Consider the following 23,458-nt stretch of genomic DNA (forward strand, 5'->3'; position numbering starts at 1 on the left):
GTGGTATGTACTGCTGAAACAGGTGATGGGAAAATGGCTGAAGGAATCACCAATAGGACAGTGCAACAACACAGACATCTGAACCACTTTATAAAATAAGCAATCATGTAACTCCATCCATCCATCCATTATCCAACCTGCTATATCCTAACTACAGGGTCACGAGGGTCTGCTGGAGCAAACTCAACCTACTATTTTTCCAGGCTTTAGTACAAAAGGAGTCAATGTTATTCTTCCAGACTGTGTTTAACATTTAAAGGCAATTTGGGTTTAAGTGAAAAGATACAGTCCCTGATCTGGATCTTCTGACTCTGTAGCTGAACATATGCTGTTACTTGCTAATAAGTGTTTATCATGATCTCAGCAGCTGCTTGCCATAATTCTGCTTATACAAGAGCATTCGAGTTATCTTGCAGAGCTATGGCATTAATTAAAAAAAATGTATTTTCCCCAATTTTATGTCTATTGGAACAGTAAATATTGATCTAAGTTTCTTATAAAATCATTTAACTACATTACTTTCTTATTTAACATTTATTTATGAGTCCTACAACATAATAATGCTTTTATATGAAAAATGGGCCTACCTACAGGCAAATGTCAGATAAGGGATGTCTTTGTCATGAATATAGGACTGCAAAAATAAAATAAAGTAAATTCCATTTTTAAATCCATATTTTATGTGTATTTAAAAGACAGAAGCGCATAATAAAGATTAGTTTTTGCCTTGTAAATAAAGTGCCTCTGGCATACAGCTGTTCCTTCACTTGCTATATACCATGCGAAAGCACTGTGATGAATTTGAAGTCCACTAGGTGGAGCTGTTTCACTGCAGAGATCCCATCTGTTTTCCTTTATGCTTTAGCTACTGTAAAAACACAATGCTTTGAGCTTGCACTTATGAATTCGAAACACTGCAGTCATGTTAGGCAGAGAGTACTCACAATTTTCTTCAAATAACTTTTTGTCTACTGGAGTTAGCTATTAATATGAGCAAATCTTGTATTCAATGAACTTCATTCATGTTGCAAAAAGTGTACTTTTACTTTCCGTTCAGATTACATTATTAGTTCTCCTTAAACTACCCATAATGTTTACTATACAAAGCACAGATATTCTTCTAATGCATCACTGTGCAATGTTTTTTTCTATTATTAATATTATTAATCATCTCTGTCTTGTGCTCAGTGCTATCAGGATAGCCTCGGGCACGCCACACCCTTGAGTTGAATAAGCAAGTTTGTAAATGTTATGTCATGCTAAAATTAACAAGTGTTACTGACAGCAAATATGCATTTTAAAAGATGGTTTCAACAAAGAACAGGATATGGTAGTATAAAGCCTCTCTTAAAACATTTGGCCATTAATAAAATTGACACACATTATATCCTTTATCTGTATTCCTTTCAAAGTGTTTAAAGTGCCAGAGCTTATCCGAGTAACAACATATGCATGGTAAACTCTTACTGTAAATAGGATGCCAGTCTGTTCCTGGGCATTTAATCAAAAACAAACATATCAAGACAATAATTGTCTGTTAACCTGTTTACACATATTGTTTTTCTTTTACATAATTTATACTTTTTGGCATTGCAATGGGAAACACTACAGTCTGGAATTTAGTGCGCTGAATCTCTTACACAATACTTTTCCTCTATATAGTATTCCTGTTTAATTTTTAACAAATTAGAATATTTAGCTGCTACAAAATTTATCTACAAAATTGAATCTCAAGTTAGTTAACCGACAGGAAACAAAGAGTACAAATTAGAGGAGAATGCTCCACATGGAGCGAGGTAATTAGTGAAGGCCCTCAGGGTTCTGTCCTTAGACCATTACTTTTTCTGATTTATATTAATGACATTGAATCTGGTATAGTTAGTAAACTTGTCAAATTCATAGGTGACACCAAAATAGGAGGATTAGCAGACACCAAGGAGGCAGCAAAAACAATTCAAGAAGACTTGGACAAGCTTCAGAAATGGGCAAACATTTGGAAAATGCAGTTTAATGTAGAAAATGGGATACACATGTGGCAAAAGGAACATCAGGTATAAATATAAGATGGAAGAGGTGTACTTTAGCATAACATTTTCATCATCTAAGCAAGGCAAATAAAATGTTAGGTTACATCATAAAAAATATAAATCAATGAATGTTCTCCTCAGACTAAATAATGCACTAGTGAGACCACAGCTGGAGTATTGTGTGGAGTTCTGGTCACTATGCTACAAGGAAGTTAAAGCAGCACTTGAAACTGTGCAGATTAGAGCAACCAGGTGCATCCCAGGACTTAAGGACATGGCCTACTCTGACAGAATCGGAGAATTAAACCTGTTAAGTTTTGAGCAGAGGAGACTGCATGGGGACCTAATCCAGGTAACGTATATACTCGCAGATAACTTCTCCCGTGGATAAGTCGGGACTTGATTTTACCCTATAATTTCTGGTATTTTATAATGTCGGTCAAATAAGTCAAATGCGGAATACTCACGCTATTGGTACAAGGGATTATGATATGCTAACATCCACCTGAGAGCGTAACCATGGAGCACATGGCCTTTTTTTTCTATGTGGGTGCAGCAACGTTTGCGCTGATTTGTGATTTTTGTATCTCATACACCTTTACTGTAAGAACATCCTTTATCTATGCATGAAGCGTAGAAGAAAATATGAAGCTGGTTTTAAATTAAATGTCATTGAAGTAGCGAAAGAAATTGGTAACTGTGCTGCTGCAACAAAATTCGATGCGTCTGAGAAATTGATGTGAGATTAGAGGAGGCAAGAAGATGTAAAAAAACCCAAAAAAACAGTAAGTGTCGCATTTTTGAAGGGGCGTATAAGTTGGGGTCTGATTTTATGATCGATTTTTTGGGTTTCAAGACCTGACTTATACGTGAATGTATACAGTATTTAAAATCCTCAAACCCACTGATAAAGTTGATCCAACAGAATTCTTTCATTTTAAAGGTAAATTGTGTACTCTGCAACACCATTGGAGATTAAGGGGAAAAGCATTTAGGACTGAGGCCAGAATGTTGTCTGAATCTGAAACAAATTACTGAGAAGTAGTTAAAGCAGAAACCTGGATAACCTTTAAGGAAAATCTGGACGAGATGTCGGGACAGCTTAGAGATTAGCCAAGCAAACCAGCTTGATGGACTGAATGGTCTCCTCTTGTCTGTCAAAATTCTTATGTTCTTACATTCTACATAGTTTACAGACAAAAGGTTTACTTGCAGTATATAATTACTGTATGCGTAGAACAGGTGAACTTTTTAATATGACGTTTTCACGCTGACACTATGGAGAAATAAACATTCTTTAGAGGAGTGAGCTCATCAGAAATGTAAACATTAATAGGAATGATCATTGCATTAAGTATGTGTTTATGAGAGTATAAAAAACAGGAAAAATATTATTATTGATTTAAGATTATGATATGATATGACGCAGTGGGTAGCACTGCTGTCTCACAGTTGGGAGACTCGGGTTCGTTTCCCAGGTCCTCCCTGCGTGGAGTTTGCATGTTCTCCCCGTGTCTGTGTGGGTTTCCTCCGGGTGCTCTGGTTACTTCCCACAGTCCAAAGACATGCCGGTTAGGTGATTCTAAATTGTCCCTAGTGTGTGCTTGGTGTGTGGGTGTGTGTGTGTGTGTGCGCCTTGCGGTGAGCTGGCGCCCTGCCCAGGGTTTGTTTCCTGTCTTGCTCCCTGTGTTGGCTGGGATTGTCTCCAGCAGACCTCCATGACCCTGTAGTTAGGATATAGCGGGTTGGATAATGGATGGATGGATATGTTATGAATCATTTAACTCTGGACTAGCCCTAACCTTAACCTCTTTAAAAATACAACAAAACGTGTTTTTTACAATTGTGTAAACCACTTACAAAATAACATTCATGGCAGTCAAAGTTCTAACGTCAATGTGGCTGAGCACTGTTATCACTTACAAAATAAAACATTTTCAAGGAAAATCAAGGAAAGGCCAGCTCATCATCAATTTAAGCAAAACATGTCAATGTATCAGTCTAATCCCGATGACTTCATGTGTAAAGCATTGTGAATGTCATTCATTGTTAAAAGAAACCAAAATGAATCTTAGAATTGACTGTCAGATTGTGGACATGTTTAACATTTATTTATGTTATTTTTCACCTTTTTTTCATCACATCAGTGATATCAGATGTGTTTTAGACATGCACCTGTGAGAAATGCCATTTGCTATGATGTTATATAAAGGTGATAGACTTAAAATAATACATTTTCTAAGAAATCAAATTTAAATCCAAAACATATAAGAACTCAAGATCTCTACATCTGCTTGACTTGACTTTGCTTCTTGCCTTGTATTCTGGATACCACATTGCTTGTCTGTTACACGCCTTGCTGCCTACAAATGTGATTGTTGATGATTTGCTTCCAATTCCACAACTTAGGAAAGATATTCAACCCATTATGATATATGCATTGCTCTTTTAGACAACAATAACCAAAATGATTTTTTTTGTCAAAAAGTTTCAGCCAATACCCTCTTGATGATCTTTTTTAATATCACCATTCAGCGGGTATGCTTCTTTTAGTCCCCTACTCAGGTTCATCTTAAACAGTTTCAATTTATCACACCTCAATCCAATAAACAAACTTGTATTTTTGAACTGACATGCTACATTTTGCTATCATTAAACTATACATTTCCTAACTGCAATTTTCCTCTTTTTCTCATTTAGAGAGAGAGATATTTTCCATTCTGTCTCACTTGCTTCTCATTATCTCCATCATTCACCTCATTCTTTTATTTCCACTTACAAGTTTTATTTTGAAGAAGATCTATATATATTTAGAGCATTAGCAATATAGTTTTGCTTAGCCTTCCAAACCTGTTAGGTTCCAATTATTCATACCAGATCCCAGAGTTAGGTGATAACTTGCTGACAAATGGGTGTCTTGTAGCACATCCTTTCTTATTTTTAATTGCACACACTGCTTTGTTTCAAGGCTGCAGCTTCATTTCAACACTTTCAAGGTTTCACTTTAGTTTCCTTCCCTCTGAGCAAGTTTACTGTTATTGCTTAGTTTGTTCACTTTTGCCCATTTCATTTTTACATTTACTTTTATTTGCATGTTTTCCCTGTTTTGATTCTCATTTTTTGTACTCATGGTTATTGTTGAATTAACACTGGTGTTCTGCCTAAAAAGTGATGGAGACAAGCCACACGGGAAAGGAGGAGCTGGATCTGGAAAAATTACGAAATCAAAAGTGAAACTAGCCAAGGTCACAACTGGGACATTAATGATTTGTGTGACAATGTAAACTTTTAGATGAAAAATATTAACCAGACATTGGTAACCAAAAAATACCCATTCACTCTTTATAAGGCTTTGTTTTTTATTTGCCATTTCAGAAAATCCGGAAGTATGCACAGTCGACTTTTACAGCAGTTTTACGACGTCATGTATTGCAGCTTCAAGATGTCACTGAATAGCATACAAACTTTGCAGCTACTGCAGCAAAATCCAGAATGGAAGTGCACAGGAAAAACAAAAATATAATTAAATGAATGACTTAATTTGAAATCATACCATTATTGCAAAACAAGAATGGAATTAAACAAGCAAGAGGAGACCTGATTGAAGTGTTTAAAATTATGAAGGGAATTAGTACAGTAGATTGAAACTGTTACTTTAAAATGAGTGTATCAAGACACAGTTGGAAACTTGTCAAGGGTAAATTTCACAGAAAAATTAGAAGTTTTCTTTACACAAAGAATCACAAACACTTGGAACAAGCTACCAAGTAGCGTGGTAGACAGTAGGACTTTAGGGACCTTCAGAACTGAACTTGATGTTACTTCAGAAGAATTAAGTGCCCACTTCTCATCTAGATTGTCCTAATTTTCTAAAAACCAGTACATCAAAATACATGAATACCACAAAAAGTGCAAAATTCTCTCTAACACAGCATTTTCTTCACCTCAGCTCTCGTCTATTGTACATGGTTAATAATGCGAAGCAAATGTTTTTCAACTTTTAATAATTTAACAACTATAATGTCAGTTTTTGTTAACTAGGTGATCTTCTTCTTCTTCTTTCGGGTGCTCCCATTAGGGGGTTGCCACAGTGGATCATCTTCTTCCATATCTTTCTATCCTCTTAATCTTGTTCTGTTACACCCATCATCTGCATGTCCTCTCTCACCACATCCATAAACCTTCTCATAAGCCTTCCTCTTTTCCTCTTGCCTGGCAGCTCTATCCTTAGCATCCTTCTCCCAATATACTCAGCATCTCTCCTCTGCACATGTCCAAACCAACGCAATCGCAAATCTCTGACTTAGTCTCCCAACCGTCCAACTTGAGCTGAGCCTCTAATGTACTCATTTCTAATCCTATCCATCCTCATCACACCCAGTGCAATGGTGATATGAGTCTAGGTGATATGAGTCTTTTACAGCTAAGGTCTGTTATTGAGATGTATTTGTTTTGAACCAATTGTCTTCTGTAATAAATGAATATCCCTTTTGTTTCATGATGCTATCTCCATTTCTTCCAGCACCTTTCAATTACCTTGGCTTCCTTGGAAAACTCAGTTTGTGATGCCACGGGTGCCCACAACCATGGGCTTGTTCTGTTTCCTGAGACATCGATAATCATAACCATGGGTAGACTAGGGCGAATGAGGACTCAGACAACAAGTAAGTAACAAAAGTGCAAAGAGGCAAACAGTGTCCAAAGTGCAGTGCAGATCAGTTCTTTCAATGAGTAATCCATAAAATTGTGCCATAAATATAAAACCAATAAATAAATAAATTTGTTAAATAGTTAAAACCAGGAATAAAACCAAACCAGGACTGGCTCCTCCTTTTCATTCTAAATGCTCTTTCTCTCACTTCATCTCTCCTCTTCACCCAAAAAGGTCTGCTCAGCAGAGCTGAGACGCAGCAAATGCTGTCCATCATATGGCTCCCATCACAACCACCTTCCTTCAGTGTTCAGTGTCCCAACTCCCTCATCCTGCCACTTTGTTGGAACCATGAGGACCGTGGAAGCAGACGATCTCCCTTTCTCCGATCACTCAGCAAATGTCAATCTCTCCCTGGAGCGCTGTTCCTCTTCACTGTGGGGCTTCACCAACTGCTTCAATGCCATTCCTCTGCACTGGCCTGACTGACCGATCCTGCTCTCACTTTCTCTAGGCTTTCTTTTCTCTTTTCTTTTGAATACACTAAGACCCTTGAGTGTAAGTTCAGCACTCACCTGACCACTGAACTACTAATGTGAGAGGACTGTACAAATCACTCACCTTCATGGGCAAAGATTAATTAATCCAAAATCCCCCATTAGCTTTCCATGGCAACTGGTATTTTCAGCATACACCTAAACTTGCGTGTCTGAGCCACACTGCTTAAAAACAAAACCTTTCACCTGTGCTGATACACACCACAGGCCCCTTACATGCTGTTCCATAAGGTTATTTTCCTGTCTTGTTTTTCTTCATCTCTGGGGCTTCAATGCCCCCTGGTATTCTGCACATTCCTTACATTCTTTTCATTTTCTTTGCTGGGAAACTCAAAGTACCTCTACATGCCCAATTTGTACCCTCTATTCGTGATGTACTTGATTTATTTCTTCCCTCCTCTGCTTCACGAGTATGGGTTTGATGTTCTCCTTGTCATATGTTTGCTCCTGGATGCCTGTAAAGAAACAACTGTCAAAAATGTGTTTTTCCTTGTTTTCAATATATTGTAAAACTCTTCAGTTTTTGCTGCTTCATAATGTGCTCATTTGCCTCTTTCACGGTTCTTATGCCCCTCTAATCTAACCTGGCAGTGGATCACTCTAGGTCATATGTAAGAATTCCTGAGTCTCTGCTTCCTGTCTTCATATCCAGCTTATACATTTTTTTTCTGGGTTTATTTATTATCTTACATCCTTTGCCTATTTGAACAACTGCTATGTCTGCCCCACCTGTAAGCTACAATATGCTGCCTCACTTCAACAACATAACCAGTTTCTTAAAACAGGGACAAGTTGATGTAATATACTGCGTTTCATCAGCCTAGAAACATAATAAAGCACTCCAAAATAATGGCACCCATAGGAACAAAGACATGTGACATCATCACGTTGCCATTTTCTCTGCTAATATTTATGTGGGTGTTACATTGCTTTTATAATATTATTTTTATTGTAGTCTGGATGACCTTATTGAAACAAACCTTTTAAAAGAGATTTTAACGAAAAGGAAAACGCAGCATGAACCTCAAAGAAACAGTTATGCTGGTATATTAAAACCTAGTAAAACTCCAGTTCACAATTCAACAATGCAATCTGCCACCTTTCTGCACCAGTGAAACAACTTTCTCTTCAGGGTCTTAAATCTAAATCTACTAGAGATCAAATTGTTTTATTATCTAACCTTATATTATTTTTAACTATTGTGAACTGGTTGACTTATTTAAAATAACCCTTCCCTTTCTACTGCAATGTTTACCCCAAGAAAACATTGAATTTTTATCAACAAGAAAAAATGTTATTATTTGAAACATGAATTTGTCAAAACATCAAAATAAATACAGTAGGAAAAGCATGTATAGTGTACACACTGTTGTACTGATGTAGATTTACTACATGTTCTTCATGCGTCATATTTTGAAACAGTCACCAACGCACAGCTTGATGTATTGCAATCAGGAGAGTAGAAGTGTGTTTCTTTGCAAACTTTATATTTTTTCTGTTACTTGAATATGAGAGGGTAGAGTGTCAGTGCCTGATCCTCATGATTGATGTGACCCTTGTGTTATTGTAGGCTACCACAGAGCAAGGCTTAGTGACTTCCACATTTCCACTGAATAGGTTGTTGAATTTGAACAGTGCTGAGAGGGCTGATGTCTTTCCTTCTATCTGATTGCAATATTTTGGCTTTTTTGCCAATGTGCCTACTTGTACTGTGAAATTTTCAGTATGACCAAATTCACAAGGCATATCACAGTGGTTATAAAGTGCCACATTCATCAGTTTCCTTATCCATGTCAATGTCTGATGACCAATTCACATTTTCATCACTAACTGTTGATTCAAATAATAGCTCATTTCCAATTTTTTTCATTTTTTCATTTACATGCCACTGGTGCTTTGGTTGAAGGCTTTGCCACAATCATGAATACTGACAAGTTACTTTAGAGTGGCGCAGTGCATAGAAATAATTATGATTTTTTTCATTATAACTAGGGGGCTTTGCCCTCTGCTCGCTTTGCTCTCCAACCGTGCCAGCCTGCACTACACGTCAGCCACTTCGCATCTCTGCTGCTCGCATAAGTGGATTTCACTTTTAACCAAACAACAAATCTTTTAATTCTCGTGGATATGCCTCTTCATTGGGAAGAAACACTACTTTCCCTGATGGCAACATGAATTAGACGATCTACAAGACTCCGACTTAAAGTTTAAATCCGAACCAATATATTCAATCTCTTTTCGCTGTTCTGCTATTTCACCGAGTAATAATTTCCATTTGTTTGCGCTAATGCGATCTTTATTATCATTTTTTTAAGATTTGCGAATTTTAGAACTTTCATTATCTCTAACCTACTCTGCATGTGTATCACGCCAACATTTTTGAATTCTTTACGACGTTATACTTTGTACATCTATTCTTTGTCTTTTATTTCCGGCCCCAGGCCGTGGTTAAATCTCTTGGCACAAAGTCTCGTCTCATTGAATGTGAAAGTATCTCTCTGAAAAAAGTCACGTCTCATCCCAGGCTAAAAAGTCTTGTCTCGTCCCAGGATTTTTTTATTATAATAAAGAGATGTTATTTTATTCACTAGATGGCAGCAGAATATTGTTCTAAGGGTTATTCAGACCCAACAATGCAAGTGGATTACTGAACAACATACCAAGTCTGACTCAGGCTTAACCGTAATTACATAGAATTCTGTGTCCAAGTCACACTTGGGGTTAAAGCCAAGGAGGTTAAGGAAGGCTCAAGAAAAAGCAAACCCATCAGTAACTACAATCAAGAACTTAAACTCCAGGATGGATGTATTTGTTAAATGTCATATCCATTTCTATGTTAATCACATAGATTACAAATCAGATGAAAACTTAAACAATTAGTAGTAAACCTCCAAATATTCCAATAGGTCATTCAGCACCAAATTAACATGGTCTGTTGGGACTGATGAAGAATCATTAACCCAATTCAATGGAATTCCCTTTAAATACGTATGATATCTCCCTTGCTAATATAGCCTTTGTGCTTTGTTAAATATAACATGAATTCAAAGTATAGATAGTTTAACCTCAGTTGTATAAAAAACACTGCATCCAGATGGGTAACTGTATATGCAAGAAACCTACAATTAACCTTATTTTTACTTAAAACTATTTATAAATATACAGTAAAATACAAACTGTTAATTAGACCAATGATTTTTATAGTTATATTTTAAGAAGTGGATGACTTGTGGTTGATTTACACCTTTATAGACATACCCATTTAAACTGTGTATTTTTTTCTGTTCTGTCTATCAGTAACACTTCTTTCATTGCAACTCACGGTAATGTCATTTGCAATGTTTTGTAAGTCTCTAGCCTTATAAACCTAATTTGTTAAGCTACCCACCAGAGGGAGTTCTTGTATATACTTGTATTGATTGGGTCTTTTCAAGCAGTCTAGACAGAATGAAAAGGACAGAGGTGAGAACACCACAAGGGAAATGTGACCATTACAAGATTTCATTTGAAGTGCATTATATAACACAGAATGAGGATAATGTAGCGCAGCAAACACAGAATCCAAGACATGCTGCTTTTTTAAGATTACAAAAGAGGTAAAAGGCCTACTGTACTGTCATGTTTAGAATTAATTTTTAAAAATTACGTTATAGCTAACATGTAGAAAATGAAGGAATAGGAAAGAGTGTCATGCTTAAAAAAGGTTTTCTGAGAGTTAAGCTGAACTTTATAAGGTGTGGTAACTCATCTATCACTAACATGAATTGTCTAAAATAAATGTTCTAAAAGTTTTTTTTTACATCTAGGGGGTCATTTCTGAGCTTAGGCCACAAATAATGTACACATTTTCTTTTTAATTTCCCTATTTTCAAGGTTTCTGCTTACTCTACCCTGTGATGTATTGACCAAGTTTTCCACCTCTTTTGTGTGTAAGGAATGATGTCTCCAAACAGTCTCATTTCACATTGTATTTAGTGTCTCTGACGATGGTTACCTCTGCACTAAATTGGAATTCAAAGATGCAGATATTTAATGGTTAAATTAGCTGAATTTGCTAATTCAAAGAAAGTCAGTTCTACTGCATAACTTAGGAGGCCAAAGGAAAACAGTTTTTCAAGAGGACATTCAGCCATAATTCCTAAGGAACAATAGAAATATCCATAAAAGAGAAACTTTTCTATAATAAAAAATTGTTGAATTTGACTATATACAAGTCTGTAACAAAAATTAAATCATAATAGTTTGCTTGCATATCCTAGACAGTTAAAGTTGAACTTGGTAAGTGAATTTTCACAGTGACAGTGTAAGTGGGTGTTTAAAGTGATGGACTAGCACCCTGTATGGGTCAATTCAGGTGAGGGGGACGCTGGTGCACGCATGTTGTTGCCGCTCCTCCCTGTAAACAACACTTTTCGCAAAATTCGCCTAATTCTACACTTTCTTATGTTTGTTTTATTTCTTTTATTGTACGTATAGTTTGTGGATACAGCTGACTCGAATTGTATGGATTTGGCTTATATTTACAGATTTTATGGACTCTACTTTGACTGGGAACAGTTGAGTCTGTGGATCACGGGACAAGAACCTACAAACATTTCTTTGTACCTGGCAATCTAGGACCTCGGGATGATCTGTCTCCGTGAATATATTAAATTCGCTTTGCTGATCTGCTCCCCTTTTCATCTTACAATACCTACTACGACTGGGAACTGATCTGATGTTCATACTAATCTGGCTTTTGGCTCCGGGGTGATCACGCCTGAAATTACCAAGCATTACTGTTTGTGGCTGTGTATTGGAACCTCCAACTCCTGCTACCTCATCCTGCTATGCTTTCTGCTGCTTGCTATGGCTGCTCACCTACGCTACCACACCCGCCTGTCCTACCGGTTCCGCTGTGCTGTGCTGCTTCTCCATTGCTATTCAGATAAGTATTGCCCAGTATCATGCTAAAATACTCTCACGACAAACTCCTTCTTATTAAACAGTTTGTCCAGAGCAAATGGTCTGACTGCAACATCCTAAAGGACGCCGGTATTTTTCAGCACCCGAAATATATACATCGCGGGTCAGGTCGCCGCCACCGCGGGGCTGCGGAATGAAAAGACCACCGGCAGCATTTGCTCAGGAATACGCCGTCCTTCTCATGACCCTGGAAATAGAATTGTCGGTGTGCCAAATTTGCATTATGTGGAAATAAACCCTGATTGCGGCTCTGCGCAGAAAGAAGCCTCATTATCTAATATTGCACTGTTTAACTCGAGGTCTCTTAATGGCAAAGCATTGGTGCTGTCAGAACTCATCACTGACACCAAACTTGATATTCTGTGTCTAACGGAGACTTGGCAAAAAACCAAACGAATTTGCGTCTCTCACAGAGGCGACTCCAATTGGTTTCACTTTCCACTCAGAGCCTCGCAGCTCAAGACAAGGCGGCGGGCTTGCAGTAATTATCAGAGAAGACTTAAACATTAAAAGAATCCCAATTGACTGTCCATTGTCTTTTGAGTGCCTGGCTCTTAAACTAATAACGAAATCAGGTCCAGTCTCACTCATTGTTCTTTATCGTCCCCCAAAATACAATGCATCCTTCTTATCCGATCTGATTGAACTTTTGACCCACCTAAGCTCTTACTCTCAGAGAATTATCCTTCTTGGTGATTTCAACATCCATATTGACACCCCCCACATCTAAACTGAGAAATGAATTCCTGTCCTTACTGGACTGTTTTGACTTGACACAACATGTTGATTTTCCAACACATTCTGGCGGTCATATATTGGACCTGATCTGCACTTCTGGACTACCTGTTGCCAACATTTACAGCACTGATTTGGGATCTCTCTGACCATAAAGCAGTATTTTTCACTGTCTCATTACCTCTCCCTCCTCTTACCTGTAAACGACAAATTTCTTACAGAAACCTTAAAAATATCTGTCCCTCTATCCTTTCTGGATCCATTTCTGATCTTTTACTGTCTGCACCTATTCCACCAACACTAGATAGTTTTGTTGACCATTATAACACAGCCCTTCACTCAGCATTAGATAAAACAGCTCCTTTAAAACATAAGGAGGTTTCCTTTAAACGTTCAGCTCCTTGGTATAACTCAGAATTGCGATCTATGAAAGCAGCTGGCCGACGCCTTGAGAGAATGTCACGTAAGACTGGCCTCACTGTGCACATCCAGGCTTTCTCTGACCACCAAAGAGCTTACAGAGAAGCACTAACTTCTGCCAAGAACACCCATTATGGCAGAATAATAGAAAGTGGCCATGATAACACAAGGGTTTTGTTCTCTGTAGTTAATAAACTACTCGAACCCGCATCTGGTCCAACTACTTCTTCTACTGAAGTCTGTGAGGAATTCCTCCACTTTTTCCGTAACAAAATTAAAGATCTAAATAATTCAACTAACATAAATATATCATCTGTTTATATCTCTCCCTGTTTTCCCACTCCATCCAGCTCCTTCTCTAAGTTCTCACCAGTCACTTTGTTAATAACCTGCTTTGTAAGATGAGGCCGACTACTTGTGTACTGGCCCCCTTACCCACCACACTACTTAAATCCTGCCTTCATGCCATAATCCCGACTGTTACAACAATAATAAACTCATCCCTTGACACTGGCTCCGTGCCACTCACTTTTAAAATTGCTTCTGTAACTCCAATGTTAAAAAAGTCTGGCCTTGATGCTGACAATCTTAACAATTTTCCGGCCTATTTCCCACTTACCTTTCCTGTCAAAAGTTCTTGAGCGTGTTGTAGCTTCCCAACTCACCAATTACCTAACCTCTAATAATTTGATGGAACCCTTTCAGTCTGGTTTCAGGGCGCGGCACAGCTGTGAAACTGCTCTGCTACTGGTAACCAATGATTTGCTTATGGCAGCAGACTCTGGCCATACCAGCATATTAATTCTGTTAGACCTCAGTGCAGCATTTGACACTGTTATACATGACATCCTACTGTCCAGAATGGAGAACATGCTGGGTATCTCTGGCACTGCCCTCCAGTGGTTCAAATCCTATCTGACTGATAGGCAAGAGTTTGTTAGTCTTGGCAACAGCAGATCCAATTCCGTGCCAGTCACACAAGGAGTCCCTCAGGGCTCTGTCCTCGGTCCTCTGCTTTTCTGTATTTATATGCTTCCCCTTGGCCATATTATCCGTAGTTATGGATTGGGTTATCATTTTTATGCAGATGATACTCAGCTCTACTTCAATGTAAAAAGTGGAACTTCATCAGAGCTTTCTCAGCTCACAACCTGCCTTAGTGAAATTAAAACCTGGATGGAGCAGAACTCTTTAAAATTAAATTGCAATAAAACTGAACTCCTGCAAATTGGGACTAAAATGCAACTTAATAAAATGAGCTCCTTCCAGTCCATCTTGGCAGTGATCTCATCAGACCTACCTCTACTGTAAAAAATCTTGGTGTCATTTTTGATTCCTCCCTCACTTATTCCGCCCACATAAATCACATTAAGAAACTTTCTTACTTTCACCTCCGTAACATATCCCGTGTTCGCTCCTTCCTCTCCTTCTCTAATGCTGAGAAACTTGTCCATGCTTTTATCACATCCCGCATCAATTATTGTAATTCCCTACTGGCAGGTGCCCCTTCTAATCTTATATCACAGCTCCAGCTTATTCAAAACTCAGCTGCAAGAGTCCCTTACTCGAACCAGCAGCAGCGAGCACATCACACCCATCCTGCTCCGTCTTCACTGGCTCCCTGTGTCCTACAGAATCGAATATAAAATCCTACTAATAACTTACAAAGCCTTAAATAACCTCGCACCAAACTACATCAGTGACCTTCTCCATCACTATGTGCCTGCCCGCCCACTAAGGTCCTCTGATTCTGGTAATCTTGTTGTGCCCCTCACTAATCTACACTCCATGGGTGACAGGGCCTTCAGCTGTATAGCGCCCAGACTCTGGAATGACCTACCAAAATTAATCAGGTCAGCTGACTCCATGAATTCTTTTAAAAAACAACTCAAAACTCATCTGTTCAGGAAGGCTTTTAGCTCTACTTGACTTTATTACCTTTATCTCAGTTTACATCTCTGTCAAGATGCTCATGTAACCTGTGTGTGTGTGCTAGACCATCAATTATGTTGTCTGTTTTTTTTCTCAGAATTTATTGTCTTAATCTTCTTTATTTATTTATCTGGTTTGTACAATGCTATATACTGTATATTCTGCCATTCTTTATTATATTCTGTAAGTGCCTTGAGCATGGGAAAGGCGCTATATAAATAAAATGTAATATTATTATTATTATTAATTACAGCTTTGTAAATGATGATGCTGTGATAAGCTTTGATTGTCTGTGACTCAGCATTTGAATAAGTGGGTCTCAAAAAAAGAATGAAATGAAAATTGAAATATGATAATACAGTAATTCAGAATCTTTTCAGAATGCATTTACGTTTTGTTATACATGTGTGTCAGAGGGTCACCCTCTGAATGTGGTTCCACCCTGGACCAAGACGGGGCACTGCTTCCCTCTTCCGCCATAGTTTGGAGAAACCACCCCAGTTAGGGCAACTGAATCTGCCCCTTCCAGGTTCCTGGAAGGAGGTGACACTTCTCAACCAGGAAACCAGAGTGAAGGAGCTCCTCGATCACATACATGAAGAAATGCTTAGATTTTGTCTAGTCAAGTTATTGTATTGGCAACTGTTTTGTTTCCTTTTCACACCATCAGCCACTTGTTTTTGTTTTATGCATTAAGTAAATGGGGACCACCAAGTTAGCACCCCAAAATGTATTTTTGTCATCCCCATCATTTCTTTGGACAACCTCAGCTTATAATGACTTAATGGTGGAATAGTGGTTAGTGTTACTGTCCATCATGTCCATTAAAATTAATTCAGGCCTTCCAAGTAAAAATGGGTATATGGATAACTCACAAATAGGTCCTCTATGAGTGATTGTGCATCATAAGCAGGGTTGGCTTCTGCTGTGTGTCTGATGCTTTAGCTCCTTGTATTTTTTAAGTGATTTTACAAAGTGGGCTTGTAAGCTTCTATTGATAATTTAGAGTTATAAAAATTATTAATATACTTCTGCTTAAATGCACTGACATCCCATAGCTTTAACAATAATAATCCCTGTAACACTACTGTTATAAATTTTGGGTGGTGAAATAAAAAAAAAGCTGACAGTAGGAAAGATCTCTGAGTGATTTCTAAGATGATAACGTCGATGTAATTTCTTTAAGAGTTGGGGCAGTCACAGAGATATCAAGGGGTGTTTATCTTTTTAACTGTAATGTACCCTTGGAAGTAGACATCCCATTGCTTAATGTAAGTTTTCTTTTTAAAACAGTCTCACATCTATCCCCCCAATTTCACATGATCAAGCCAAGAGCTTGATCGCACACCTGGCAATTTTCTGCCAAAGAAGAACAAAGGAGTGTTGTATGGCTTTTGTGGGCAGAACAGTGACATTGGTTTCTTTTCAAATGCTTGTGAGATGTTTGACAGGGGTTGGACAATTGTGACAGATGCAGAGGACTTGGGAGAGGCTTCAATGTCAGCCTCTGATGAGAAATGAGAAGCAGCGTACGCCATCATTCTCACCAATAGAAGATTAACAATGGAGAAACCATATTACAAATGCAAAAAAATTGTCAGCTTATGAGGGATGATGAGGTGAAAAAGTGGTGTTCTAGAACTGGTTTACACTTTCTTGTTTACATGTCACTGTGTTTTGGCTGAAGGTGCCGCCCCACTCATGAATATTGATGTGTTAACTTAGAGTGGAAAAAATGCATAGAAATATTTAATTTTTTTTTGCTTAATATTTTATTCACTAGAATGGCAGCAAAATATTGGTCTGAGAGTTATTTGGGCTTAACACTGTAAAGTGGATCATTAAACGTACCACTGAGTGTGACACAGGCTTTACCGTAATTACTGTACATAGAATTCTGTGTCCGAGTCACGCTTAGGGTTAACGACAAAGAGGTTAAAGTAGACACATGAAAGAGCAACCCATCAGTTAATGCAATTATAAAGTATAAGATTATTTGTTAAAGGTCATATCAATATATATGTTAATCACATAGACTACAAATTAGATAAATAATTTTAAGCGTTAGTGGTAAACCTCCCAAATGTTCCAATTCTACAAATAGAGAAATTGTCAATTTATGAGTGCTATATAGCTGCATTCACACTGAAACAACCATTCTCTGATTATTCTGCACTAAACGGGAGTATTGACAAGTGGAATGAGATGAACAATAGGAGTCAGGAGGAACACATTGTTTCTTGGTGCAGCAAGATTGATCTGCAACATATCATCAGCAAACCCAAGAAACTGGTTATTGACTTTCATCAAACCTAAGAGCCTCTAGGCCTGGTCACCCATTAAGGGAGTAGATGTGGACGTGGTGCATTGCTACAAGTACTTGGGAGTCCACATCAGTGTCAGGCTGGACAGGCCCTGTAACACCAAGGTACTATGTAAGAAAGGGCAGAGTAGATTCCTTGTTCTTAGGAGACTGGACTTTTTTTAATATGTGTAATGACATCCTTCACATCTTCTGCAACTCAGTGCCATTTTGTATGCTGTGGTCTGTTGGGCTGGTAATATCACTTAAAGAGAGGCCCAGCAAATTAACAAACTGATTAAGAAGGCAGCCTCAGCTATGAGCTGCACTCTTAACCCACTGGAGGTAGAAGTGGAGGACAGAAAGAATGAAGACCAAGCTAATGGCCATTATGAACAATATCGCATATTGTCTCTAATGACACACTGTCATTAATTATTTTCAGCCAATAATTTATTCAGCAGAAGTGTATCAAGAAGCACCACTGGAGCTCTTTTATGCCAAAAAAAAAAAACACCTGCATAATACCCCATTGTGACTGTCCTGTTATCATTAGCCAAGTCAGAAGTTTTGTTCTTTTCTTGTATTTACAATATGTGTATTAAAAGAGTTTTTTTGTTGTTTGTTTGTTATAATATGTCCTGAGCTTCTGTGAAAAACTAAATTTTCCTCTTCAGACAAATAAAGCACTATTAATCTATCAAAACATGATTGCACATATTTTGTACCAAATAAAAGCAGAGATGTGTTGTATGATTTTTGTGGACAGAATGGAGACAATGTCCTAACTTGCCAAGTGTAAGAGTGAATTTAGGTGTTCAATAGCAGGTGGACAAATGTGAGATGGCATTAGAGAGGCATGAACATTAACCACTGAAGAGAAGAGAAGCTTACTCCATCATTGTCACTATTAGAAAATGAACAATGGAGGAGACCACACTACAAACAGGAGAAACTGCCTATAAGTGAGTGATGATGAGGTAAAAAAAGCAGTGTACAGCTGCGTTCACACTCAAACAAGCCTTTCTTCTAAAGGCATTTGGATCTCTGATAAGTGTATCAAGAGGAAAATTAACCATATTGAGAAACAATGAATATGAAATGCCTTTAATATAAATTAATCATTATGGAAAAAAAAGTGTGGAACCAGTGGTGATGTTATATATTTTGAATGTCTGTGTATACAATACAGCATTTTGAGCAGCTTAAAATGTAAGAAGCTGTTTTTAATCTGTGCATTTCATGAAAAGAGAGGCCAATTATTGGTGGACCAGGTGGTATAAAGGGAAGAGAGTATTAGAACCTTAGACAAACCTAGACTAGAATGGGTCATTCAGGCCAGCAAAGCTCATCATTGCTGTCCACTTAAATCTTCCAAAATAATATCTAATGTAGTTTTGAAGGTCCCTAAAGTTTTAATGTCTACCACACTTCTCATTAACTTATTCCATGTGTGTGTTTCTATGTGTAAAGAAAAACTAATGTTTGTGTGAAATTTGCCCTTAACAAGTTTCCAACTGTGTCTCCATGTTCTTGATGAACTTATTTTAAAATAATAGTCTTGATTCCGCTGGACTAATCCTCTCAATGATTTTAAACACTTCAATCTTCAGAAAAGGCTCTGCTCTTTTAATTTTTCCTTATAATTCATGTTCTACAGCCCTGGAATCAGCATAGTCACTCTTTTCTGGACGTATTCTAGTGCTCCTAGTCTTTTTTGTAGCCTGGATACCACAATTATGAACATTTTGGCACCAGTATGGGCATAGCTTGTTGGAGAATAGATGTAAAGTGCCGGCAAAGGTTAGGAAAATATAAAATTTAAACACCATGAACTGTTTGCTTGAAGAAAAGAATAGTCAGACGAAGCAAAAACATTCTGTAGAGGTCTTGTATATGAACACAAATCTTCATTGTTCATACATACAAGAAGGAATAATGTACACAAACCAAGTTTTATAAGCATGCCAAGTCGCAATAAGCATGCATACATCAATACTATGGACATAAAAACTAATTTAATAAAGTATTTCATATATGAATATAGCTTGCTATGCTCCTTATAGATACTTATGGGACCACACTTACCTATTGCACAATATTTTTATTTTAACATGAGGGTGTAAGAAACAGGGGAAAAAAATGAAAAAGGATCTCAAAGGAGCTGTGATTTTAATTAAAATGTTTTACCAATTTTTGCTTTTAATAAAGTTTTATTGAAATGTAACATACACAGCAAGACATCAAATCAGATAATTAAAATCTATAAATCTCTAAACTTTCATTCAGTCCTTGTTAAACTTTAGCCTCACAATTATTGGTTTGCGTTACTGAAAATTGACTTGTTTATGTGAATTTTCCACCGAGTTCTTAAGGATTTGGCATAGAAGGGTCTGCAGAAATGTACAAAGAGCTATTCACTGCGGTTGAAGGGAGCAGTGATATTTAATGGTCTTCCGCACAACAGCCCTCATCTTCACAGACATTAGCACCATGGGCTCATTCAGTTTACCTGCTACTGCTGGATCATTCAAACTATGGAGTTTTCTTACCTCAGATGAATCAAAGAAGCTTTTCTGAAAACGTGGTTGCTTTAACATATCTCTAGTTTATGATTGTTATGTTATTCATGCTACAAAAAGACAGACATTATTTTCAAAATATCAAGTTGCTAATATTTTACAATATATATAATTACTTATCTTTACTAGCATTCAAATCCTGCAATGTTAAGTAGCAAAAAAACTACTTGTATTATTCTGTCCTATAATACAGTATTAATTACAGTATTATAATACAGTATTATGTATTATTTTTCGATTATAATTTCACTTGATGTACTATATAAAGGATGCCAGTATTCACATTACTGCAGGAATATTTTAGCATATAAATGACAACCATTTTTAAGCTGAACATTCTGTATCTACTTCATGCTAAACAGAAAATGAATGTTAAGTAACCAAAAAAATTGCTAAGAAAAAGAAGATTTAATAGTACACATTTGTTATGTAACACATTTAAACGAAGGAACACGTCTTTATAAAGAATACAGCAAATACATTTCTGATTTAATTTGAAATGACAGTTGATCTACTTGATCGTTATTTCAAATTGCTCTTATTTATTTTAACTTTATAAGACAGAGAAGCCATGTATTACTGCCAGAATCATATTTACTGCCTGTTGTTTGCAGCACCTCATTTAAAAACAGAAAGCTCAGATACATGTCAGAAAATAAGTTCAGAATGGCATATGCTAACATAGCATCCCTGATATTTTGAGAAAGCCGTTGCAGTTTCCCTGTTGTATTAGCCGGGCAGTTTGCTGACATATCTCCTTAGGTACCTTCTAGCGCCTGCTGATGCTGGCTTCATTTGTCTATTGTGATTTCACTTTCTTCCAGAGCCTTCTCTGCAGTTTGTTTACTTCAGCTTGAACAACATTACCATTCTGGTCACTTTTCAAATTGCTAAACCATCCTGAAGCATCCATATCATGTGCAACCCTACATGCTTTGCATAGTGTCTCTTGTGAGGAATTTTTATTGAACTGACTCACAATTGCCTTGGACTGGCTCATTATGGTAAAATGGCCAATATGCTAATTTTAGCTGTGCACTTAGAAGCTGACACCTTTGAGGTGTTTCGCAACAAATACCACCTGTCTTCAATCAGACAGCACAGATCTGAGGTCTTGCTATTGTGCTTGTTATTACTCTGAACTTATTTTATATACTCATTGATTCATTCTCTTCAGTGAGCACAGCAGCCCAACAGCAGATTTAAGAACTTGTCGATATCTATGGACTTTACTCAGCAGTAAGCCTTAAAAATGGTCTATGGACAATCAACACTACATTAACATGTTGCTTTACAGCTAGTAATAAATGAGCTAGTTCAGGATCGCAAATTGAGGCAGAGGCAGGGACTGAGCCTTTAGGTTAGGGTCTAGTGTCTTAGCCCCCCGCTCCATACTACTGACAACTTAAACTGGCAATTCCATTTGTTCTTTACAGCAGCTGCATATGCCACGACACGTGATGTGAAGTGCTTTTCATAAATCAAAAAAAGAAAAATAATCTGCATGTTCATTAAAATGTATACAAAACACATACATAAATGAAAAACTATTATTTTTTAACTAATATAAGGCTGTAATTCTGGCAGGGTTTCAAATTAAACTGCTCAAAAAAATTAAAGAAACACTTTGGAAACACAATGGGAAAAAAAATCATGCTGTATATCTCTACTGATATGGACTGGGTAATGTGTTAGGAACGAAAGGATACCACATTGTTTGATGGAAATGAAAAATATCAACCTACAGAGGGCTGAATTTAAAGATACCCCGAAAATCAAAGTGAAAAAATGATGTGGCAGGCTAATCCATTTTGCTGAAATTTAATTGCAGCACCTCAAAATCCTACTCAGTAGTTTGTATGGCCCCCACATGCTTGTATGCATGCTCACAACATCGGGTCATGCTCCTAATGACACAATGGATGGTGTCCTAGGGGATCTCCTCCCAGATCTGGACCAGGGCATCACTGAGCTCCTGGACAATCTGAAGTGCAACCTGGCAGTGTCAGATGGACCGAAACATAATGTCCCAGGAATGTTCTATTGGATTTAGGTCAGGCAAGCGTGGGGGCCAGTCAATGGTATCAATTCTTTCATCCTCCAGGAACTGCCTGTATACTCTCGCCACATGAGGCCAGGCATTGTCGTGCACCAGGAGGAACCCAGGACTCACTGCACCAGCATAGGGTCTGACAATGGGTCCAAGGATTTCATCCCAATATCTAATGGCAGTCAAGGTGCCATTGTCTAGCCTGTAGAGGTCTGTGCATCCTTCCATGGATATGCATCCCCAGACCATCACTGACCCACCACCAAACTGGTCATGTTGAACGATGTTACAGGCAGCATAACATTCTCTACGGCTTCTCCAGACCCTTTCAGATATGTCACATGTGCTCAGGGTGAACCTGCTCTCACCTGTGAAAAGCATAGGGCACCAGTGGTGGACCTGCAAATTCTAGTATACTATGGCAAATGCCAATCGAGCTCCACTGTGCCAGGCAGTGAGCACAGGGCCAACTAGAGGACGTCAGGCCCTCAGGCCACCTCTCATGAAGTCTGTTTCTGATTGTTTGGTCAGAGACATTAACACCAGTGGCCTGCTGGAGGTCATTTTGTAGGGCTCTGGCAGTACTCATCCTGGAATCTCCTCCATGCCCTTGAGACTGTTCTGGGAGACACAGCAAACCTTCTTTTTCACCTATAGCATATTGGACAGTAAAGAAAATTCTTTTGAATTCTCAGTAAATTGTTGCTGCTATTTTGGCCAATAAGAGTGCAAAAGTGAGTGCATCCTGCTATGATAAATAAATGTCACATTAAATATAGATCATGTAAGATCCTTTATTTGCCATTTTAATGTACAGATTTACATGGGTGTTGGAACTTTTGTGTGGTTTTCTCTGTAAAAAAATGTAAACAGCAATGAACATGACAGCACAACAAACAATAACAAAATAAAAATATATGCATGTATGATTCTTATGTGTGGAGGTGGAAGCTTTGTCTCTATCAGCATTCAAAGTACTAGAGTGTTGTACCGTGTTAGCCATTATGAATGTAGTGAAAGGTCAAGCAAAATGACACCTTTTATTGGCTAACTAAAAAAGATTACAATATGCAAGCTTTCGAGGCAACTCAGGCCCCTTCTTCAGGCAAGATGTAAACATTCAAATAAAATAATTAGCGCTAGGCCTTATTCACATGGGAATGTTATAACTTTGTAAGAAATTCAAGCCAGTAATTTTCTCATTGAGTATTGGATTTTAAGCAATGGATGACAACTG

This window comes from Erpetoichthys calabaricus, chromosome 5, assembly GCF_900747795.2.
Source record: "Erpetoichthys calabaricus chromosome 5, fErpCal1.3, whole genome shotgun sequence".
Lineage (NCBI taxonomy): Eukaryota > Metazoa > Chordata > Cladistia > Polypteriformes > Polypteridae > Erpetoichthys > Erpetoichthys calabaricus.